Raw genomic sequence first — 7,737 nt, 5'->3', positions numbered from 1 at the left:
GAAAAGATAGAAAACGTTAGTTTGGAGATTTGTAGCCAGATATTTCAGGAGACTAGAAGAATTCAGGATCCAGTCCAGTCAATAGATATAAAACAAAAACCTCAAAGACAATTAACAACTCTAGGATCTAATATCCACAAATGTGTACTATAGTTTTTACTGAAATATAATTTTTTCTCTCTAAAATCACCCTCATTTTTACCAAAGATAGCCAAACTAAGACTAACTAGTTTGTAAAATAAGTCTAGTTTCAATAAATTTGGCCTAGTTATTTACATAAGTACAGCAAGAATAGCAACCAATCATATAGGCTCTTTTAAATCTGCTTTGCTGGAACTTTTCATAAGGAATCTCAGATTGAATGTTCAAGGCCTCTCGAGGCCAGGAAAGTCAAGGCAAGGACTTTGTCATCAGACTTTGCCTGCAATACCTACAGATTTGGGTGAATTCCTCTCTTTTTGAGGTTCTGCAAAATATTTCGAGGTTCCTTGCATGTGCTGGATAAGTGACTTTCCTTATTTATCCAGTAAGTGTTGCTTGGAATGCTGTACATAAGGTACCAGGCAAATATTTCCATGTGGCTTTATTTCATAAAGGCCAATCTTTGTCTCTCAAAAGCTATCTTGTCATAGCTGAGTCTATGTTTCTCTCAAATATGATATTCCAGTCAAAGCCTTTGTAATATAACCACTGTTTCCAATTGTGTCCTGTTATAAGGAGAACAGATTCTTACTGAACTTATGCAAATAACTATATTGCCATGAAATAAGAACATTCACTTACTAAGAGTTTCCAAATTCTGGAGTGATCAAGTAGAGAGAAAAAGATAAATATTTCAATTCTGTTTACAAAAGTATAATTTACCAAATTGCTATAAGTCTTAATTAGCTTAAGAGAAAAAAGAAACAAGTTTCCTTAAATCTGGAAAAAAACAAAACATCAAAAAAAAATCAGCAGGGGCCTGCCCCGTGGCTTAGTGGTTAAGTGCGCGTGCTCCACTGCTGGCGGCCCGGGGTCGGAACCCCGGGCGCGCACCGACGCACCGCTTCTCTGGCCATGCTGAGGCCACGTCCCACGTACAGCAACTAGAAGGATGTGCAGCTATGACATACAACTATCTACTGGGGCTTTGGGGGAAATAAATAAATGAATAAAATTTTTAAAAAAATCAGCAATATTTCAAATGAAAAGTCATAAGAATTATAATCATCCTCATCAGTTCATTCAGTCCTGTGTAATCAATTCTTGATCTTAATCTTCTGTTAGCAGTTTCATGAAGTCATCAGTTTCTCTGTTAGAGTTCTGTAATTTCTTACCCAGTTCAGTTTTATAATCTGAAAGTTTATCAGAAACCTGTATTCCAGAATAAATGTCAGAGTCCTTTCCATAAATTTCTCTGAAGATGAAACATATTTTGCAAAAGCATCAGAGCAAAAAAATAACTGTGTGTAAACAAAACCCCAAAAAGGCAATTGACAAAGAAATTTGGTTAATTTTGTGACATACAATACTTTAAAATAATAAAAAGAACCAGACTGATAATGAAGACAGATCAGAATTTAAGTAATGTTATACAATTTCAAAACATCTATATCAATAACATTCACCCACATAATACCACCTAAGAAGGTTTATCACCACTTATTTGACAATGCCTCTCATGTAATTTAACATACCAAATAAACCTAATAAGTTTAGTATCTTCCTCCTTGTAGGAAGAGAGCAAATTTCTTTGAGAAGTTCCTGGGGCCCTCTGAAAATTCTTAAAGGAAAAAAATTTTTTTCTTTTTCCAGATTAAAAGAAAGACTTCTTTCAGGATTTGAATATTTTTTGCGGGGGTGGGGGAGAAGCTTGTCAAAAATATCAAAAGGTTTTAAAACACTCAATCAATTAGGAAACAACGCTCACTGTGAAACAATGTTCACTTATGCATTCAATCAAAGTGACAACAGAAACAGTCAAGGGCAAAGAGAGTTAAAACAGTCAAAAATGTCTTAGAGAGACTTCAGTCTTTTTGAACATAGGAAATTACTTTAACAAAACAGTTTTTCTGTCTTTTAGGTAGACTTCCTCAAAGATAAAGAGAAACCTTTTATAACCTCTAATCAAGAGCAGACCGAAAGTTCAAGAAAATTATCCTTTTAAGAGAGAGAGGACTAAATTCTAATTTTGTACTAGTTTACTTTTGACATTAAAACTAATTTACTTAATTGGATTTACTTTAATCCCAGCCAACTTGACCAGGCATAACACTCCTCAGAGTTTTACAAACTTTCTGTCACTTTTTACATTCAGAATTTGTCCCAAGTTTTTTCCTTAATTTTCTTTCCTAGTACTTTAGGACAAATTTATCTTTCTTGACCAAACAAACAAAAATTTCCATTGTTTATACCTTCTTTACCAAAAACATACATCTTTCCTTGAATATAACCATATTTTCCTTAATTTTTAGTAGCTTAAATCACATATACTAATTAGAATTTTTAAACTTTACAGACCTTAGTAAAAACTAAAAAGTGAGCAATCATAAACTGTCTTTTCTATCAGCATTCTAAACACTTTTTATAATTTCTAGAAACATGCTACTTTATAGTAATAAAACAAAAGACGTTTTTACTAATAGACCCAAACATATTTTAGTTTCTCTGTAATAAGAAGCCAAAAGTAGATAAACTTAAATATGTTTAGCAATAATGTTTCAGTATTTTATCTTATTTGAAAATGACCCAGATACTCAACAAATTTTTATCATTTAACTTAATTTAGCAAAACTCTAAGTTTTAAGTTACCAAAAAGAATTTGGAAGCTATTCTCTCAAGTATACAGACCATAAAACATAATTATTGTACCCAAAAACTCTTACTTATTTCTATCTATCTAAATCATTTGTTTCCAACAATTGTGTTTTGATTACTCCCGAAAACTTCATGAGCCATTAGACAAAATTAGCTATTGTTTAAAGGTATTTTTTTTTTTGCTGATGAATTTGTAACAGATAACATGAGCTTATCTGACTAGTAAACCCAGGCTGTATGTCTGCATCGTATCCAAATACTGACAACTCTGAGAACATGCCTATTTCAATCAAACCAACAAACTTAAAACAGCTTTCATTTACCAAGGATTAATTTATATCATGTTAACTTGAAAGACATTTGGGTTCATTTTTATCACATTTAGAATTTATGTAAGCACTTACTTTAAGTCAATTAAACGGAGGTTTTAATTTTGACCATACCATAGGAGGTAAAATATCACACGTATGTAACATACCTATAGACACACACACACAGAGTTTCCACCGATATTGTTTTAAAAATTACTGCCATGAATCAGGTACAGTAATACAAACCTCCCTAGTTATGAATCCAAATTTTGTTTTAAGCCTCTTTTTTTTATTTTAGAGGCAAATTTTTTTTTGAGGAAGATTGGCCCTGAGCTAACATCTGTTGCCAATCTTCCTCCCTTTTTCCTTTTTTTTAATTCTCCCTAAAGCCCCCAGTGGATAGTTCTATGTCATAGTCATACATCCTTTTAGTTGCTCTATGTGGGACGCCGAGTCAGCATGGCTTGATGAGCGGTGCGTAGGTCCGCATCCAGGATCTGACCCGGCAAACGCCAGGCCGACAACCTAACTGCTATGCCACTGGGCCAGGCCCCTAAGCCGTTTTTATTAGTATTTGTGGAGAAGACACTCAAGATGCTAGATTTTTGGCAAGGGCACTCTTATGGCCATTTTTCTTGGTGGCCTTTTTACTTTTTTTTCAGTCCTAGGAATTAGTGATGGGTTAGATAGCAGTTCCCGGAGAGGAACTGAGATAATGGAACTGGCTGGAATCTGAACCGCCTCTAGAGCTGCTTTTCCAGTCTGACAAGGAATTTTTTTTTTTTTTTTAAAGATTTTATTTATTTATTTTCCCCCCAAAGCCCCAGTAGATAGTTGTATGTCACAGTTGCACATCCTTCTAGTTGCTGTATGTGGGACGCAGCCTCAGCATGGCCGGAGAAGAGGTGCGTCGTGTGTGTGCCTGGGATCCGAACCCGGGCCGCCAGCAGCGGAGTGCGCGCACTTAACCACTAAGCCACGGGGCCGGCCCTGACAAGGAATTTTTTTTTAAGGACAATTGCTCTTGATTTCTCAGAAATTGGATTGTAACTCAAATGACATTATAGGTTGATCTACCTGTCCAACTACATCATAAAGGCACAGAGAAACCACTCAAGTTTTGCCCAAGATAGAGTTTCTGGGGCATAACCCATCCAATAGAAAGTGTTTCCAATTAGTTAAAGTGCACCGGAGGGGTGAGTCTCTGGAGATGCTTGTGGCGTTCCCCATGGTGATGAAGCCAGTGTCCGACCGACAGCAGATCAGAGAAGAGTGCAGAGCCCGACTGTGGGCTTCAATACAGCTATAAGATTACTCAAGTCCCACTCAGCCCGGGTACTTAGTCCCTGAGCCAGCAAGGCACAAGCCGGGGAGGCAAGAGGCAAAGGCCTGGAGCGGGCTGGGGGCCGGGGCTCCCAAAGCCATAGTTGAGAGTTAAGTCTCCGGCAAAAGGTTTTCAAGTTTCCAATTTTTACAGAAGGTCCAGGTTCTGCTCAAGTCCAGCCTGAACTTAACTGTGACTTAGTGACAACAGAGGAGGTGACGAATGAGACAAAGAAAGGAAAGAGGTGATCAGGCCTCACCCTCACGGCCTCTTCCCAAGGATTATCAAGATTACCCAGGGCCGGCCCCGTGGCTTAGTGGTTAAGTGCGCGCGCTCCGCTGCTGGCGGCCTGGTGAGGATCCCGGGCGCGCACCGACACACTGCTTCTCTGGCCATGCTGAGGCCGTGTCCCACATACAGCAACTAGAAGGACGTGCAGCTGTGACATACAACTATCTAGTGGGGCTTTGGGGGAAAAGTAAATAAATAAATAAAATTATAAAAAAACAAAAAAAGATAAAGGTTACCCAGACAACAGTTCCCGGGCAGGACAGTTTACAGAATAAATTACAGATCTCCTGTCCCCATAACTGACTCAGTAGGCACCTAAAATACTCAACAGGTTCTTGACAGGAGACAAAACAGGGTTCCAGATTGTCAGTCAAATGACTGACCCAGGGGCCAATCCGGAATCACTCCAGGTGCCCAAAAACCAGAGGAGGGGGAGCTCCCAGAGGTCTCCTCTGGGTAATGAACTCTAGCTGCCTCCTTCACGGAGCTTGAATCACGTCTTAATCTTTTCTGTATATCATCACAGTTAATCAAGTTCTCCCTCAAACTTCTCTCTCTTGGACACCAGAGTCTTCCCAATTTTCCTAATTCTCAGACTCCTCCTTCTTTTTTTTTTTTTTTTTTTTTTTTTTTTTTTTAAAGATTTTATTTATTTATTTTTTCCCCCCAAAGCCCCAGTAGATAGTTGTGTGTCATAGCTGCACATCCTTCTAGTTGCTGTATGTGGGACGCGGCCTCAGCATGGCCGGAGAAGCAGCGCGCCGGTGGGAGCCCGGGATCCGAACTCGGGTCGCCAGCAGTGGAGCGCGCTCACTTAACCACCAAGCCACGGGGCCGGCCCGACTCCTCCTTCTTACTCTTCCTTTGTTGCCTGTACTCTGTCCTTTAATTAGTGTTTGTCCTCAACTTTCATGTGTCTGGAAAAAGCATGATTCTCGGCTACAAGATCTTGTTACCGACTAGTGCCCCGAGGAACTCAAGGGTGAGTTTGGAAGCATTTAGTTGTTTTTCCAAGTTGTTTTTTTATGTTAGGGAGGCACAACCAGCAACCACCCTGAAGCTAACCAAGCCTCCCTACAAGAGCTACGCCCATGACCTTGCCTTATTTTTAATGCAAAGATCTCTTCAGGAGGAGATTAAGCCCCATTACCATAATCTGCAGCGTACCCGCCTCTCCCTTTTGAATATTCATTCCCCAACTGAAATAAAAGTTCCTGCCTCCCTTTGTTCGGGGATGTCATGACTTTGGAAATGATTCTTCATGGCCTCCTATTTGCTGCAAATACACTTTGTGAGACAACTTGCGCTGGTGCAGAGTCTCATTTAACTCACCAGGAGGCAAGCCCACTTGGTTCGGTATCAAATTGCCGACCCCGAGGAGACACGGACTCTCTGAAACCAGAACCCAGAGGAGAGCTCCTGGGGGTGGGGTGGGGTGTAGAGCTTTCATTAGCGTCTGTAAGACCAGGAGAGAAAGCTGAGACTCCAAATTTGATTAAGTTCTCAAGACTAGTCATTGCAAGATCTCTCTGATTGTGACCATGTGGTGTTGTAAAAGAATATCGTCTTTTCTTATGGTCTGTTTCCAACCTCCCGGGAGCAACGTCCAACAGTTAGTGGTGATGCAGAGGCCACAAGGCTGTGCCCAGAGGAAGTTTAGCACCCTAATAGCGTGAAACTAGACCCAGGTAACTGAATCCTTAAAGGGAAAGTAAAACCGGGGGATGTTGGGTTTCACCCAGTGACCACCAATAGGGAGGGGAAGGAAGTCCAGAAAAACCAGACTGTGGAAGAACAAGATTGATGTCGAACGTCTTTGCACAAAACACCAACGTTGAGCGTCCTTGTCAAAACTGTTACTGTTGAGCATCCTTGACAAAAAGCTATGTTGAGCGTCCTCGACAAAACACACGAGCAAACAAACACTGGTTCAGCAACTCCAGAGGGGTTTAACTCCATCCAAGGGGCCCGCTCCTCCAATCACAGGCACAACACAAAGACAGACTCAGTGACCTCAGGGGCCCTCAAATCCCCACCTCATTGCTCCAGATGAGATTCAGTCCCCAGATGAGGTTTAACTCCCGACTAGTGACTCCCAGGGATTGCTCCCATTTTGCCAGAGCCGAGCATCAACAATTCCAGAGTGGCCAAGTCATGCAATCCTTCCAAATAGAGGGGACTTTCACTCCCCTGAGCCAGGCTACCTCCGAGTGGGGACTCAAACCCTGAAGCCATGCCCCAACAGACAGGCTTTGTGAGACAACTTAAGGAATAACTCTTATAGCCGTGTCATGGGGTTGGCGCCACTCACCTCTATGGAGAGATCCTCTGAGCAAAGCGCTCAGCGCAGCCACAGGGTCTCCTGATGGGGCAGCAACGTCAAGCCGACAGCACAGGCACCACGAAGGGGTATGTCTCCTCGGGGGTCGGCAATTTGATACCGAACCAAGTGGGCTTGCCTCCTGGTGAGTTAAATGAGACTCTGCACCAGCGCAAGTTGTCTCACAAAGTGTATTTGCAGCAAATAGGAGGCCATGAAGAATCATTTCCAAAGTCATGACATCCCCGAACAAAGGGAGGCAGGAACTTTTATTTCAGTTGGGGAATGAATATTCAAAAGAGAGAGGCGGGTACGCTGCAGATTATGGTAATGGGGCTTAATCTCCTCCTGAAGAGATCTTTGCATTAAAAATAAGGCAAGGTCATGGGCGTAGCTCTTGTAGGGAGGCTTGGTTAGCTTCAGGGTGGTTGCTGGTTGTGCCTCCCTAACATAAAAAAACAACTTGGAAAAACAACTAAATGCTTCCAAACTCACCCTTGAGTTCCTCGGGGCACTAGTCGGTAACAAGATCTTGTAGCCGAGAATCATGCTTTTTCCAGACACATGAAAGTTGAGGACAAACACTAATTAAAGGACAGAGTACAGGCAACAAAGGAAGAGTAAGAAGGAGGAGTCTGAGAGTTAGGAAAATTGGGAAGACTCTGGTGTCCAAGAGAGAGAAGTTTGAGGGAGAA

The 7,737-nt window shown here is 41.2% G+C and overlaps 1 long non-coding RNA gene across 1 annotated transcript in view; it reads right to left on the bottom strand.

Annotated features, from left to right (window-relative positions):
- LOC147916561 (uncharacterized) overlaps window positions 1-7,279 on the bottom strand; it is a 38,188-nt gene extending 30,909 nt beyond the window's left edge. The window contains exon 1 of the long non-coding RNA XR_015552667.1: window positions 7,034-7,279. This is a non-coding gene — a long non-coding RNA (uncharacterized LOC147916561). The remainder of the gene's footprint in view (window positions 1-7,033) is intronic.
- Window positions 7,280-7,737: the final 458 nt, after the last annotated feature.

Source organism: Ceratotherium simum, chromosome 7 (assembly GCF_057802395.1).
Source record: "Ceratotherium simum simum isolate JZ-2026a chromosome 7, ASM5780239v1, whole genome shotgun sequence".
Classification (NCBI taxonomy): domain Eukaryota; kingdom Metazoa; phylum Chordata; class Mammalia; order Perissodactyla; family Rhinocerotidae; genus Ceratotherium; species Ceratotherium simum.
This window is presented reverse-complemented; position numbering and strand designations above follow the sequence as displayed.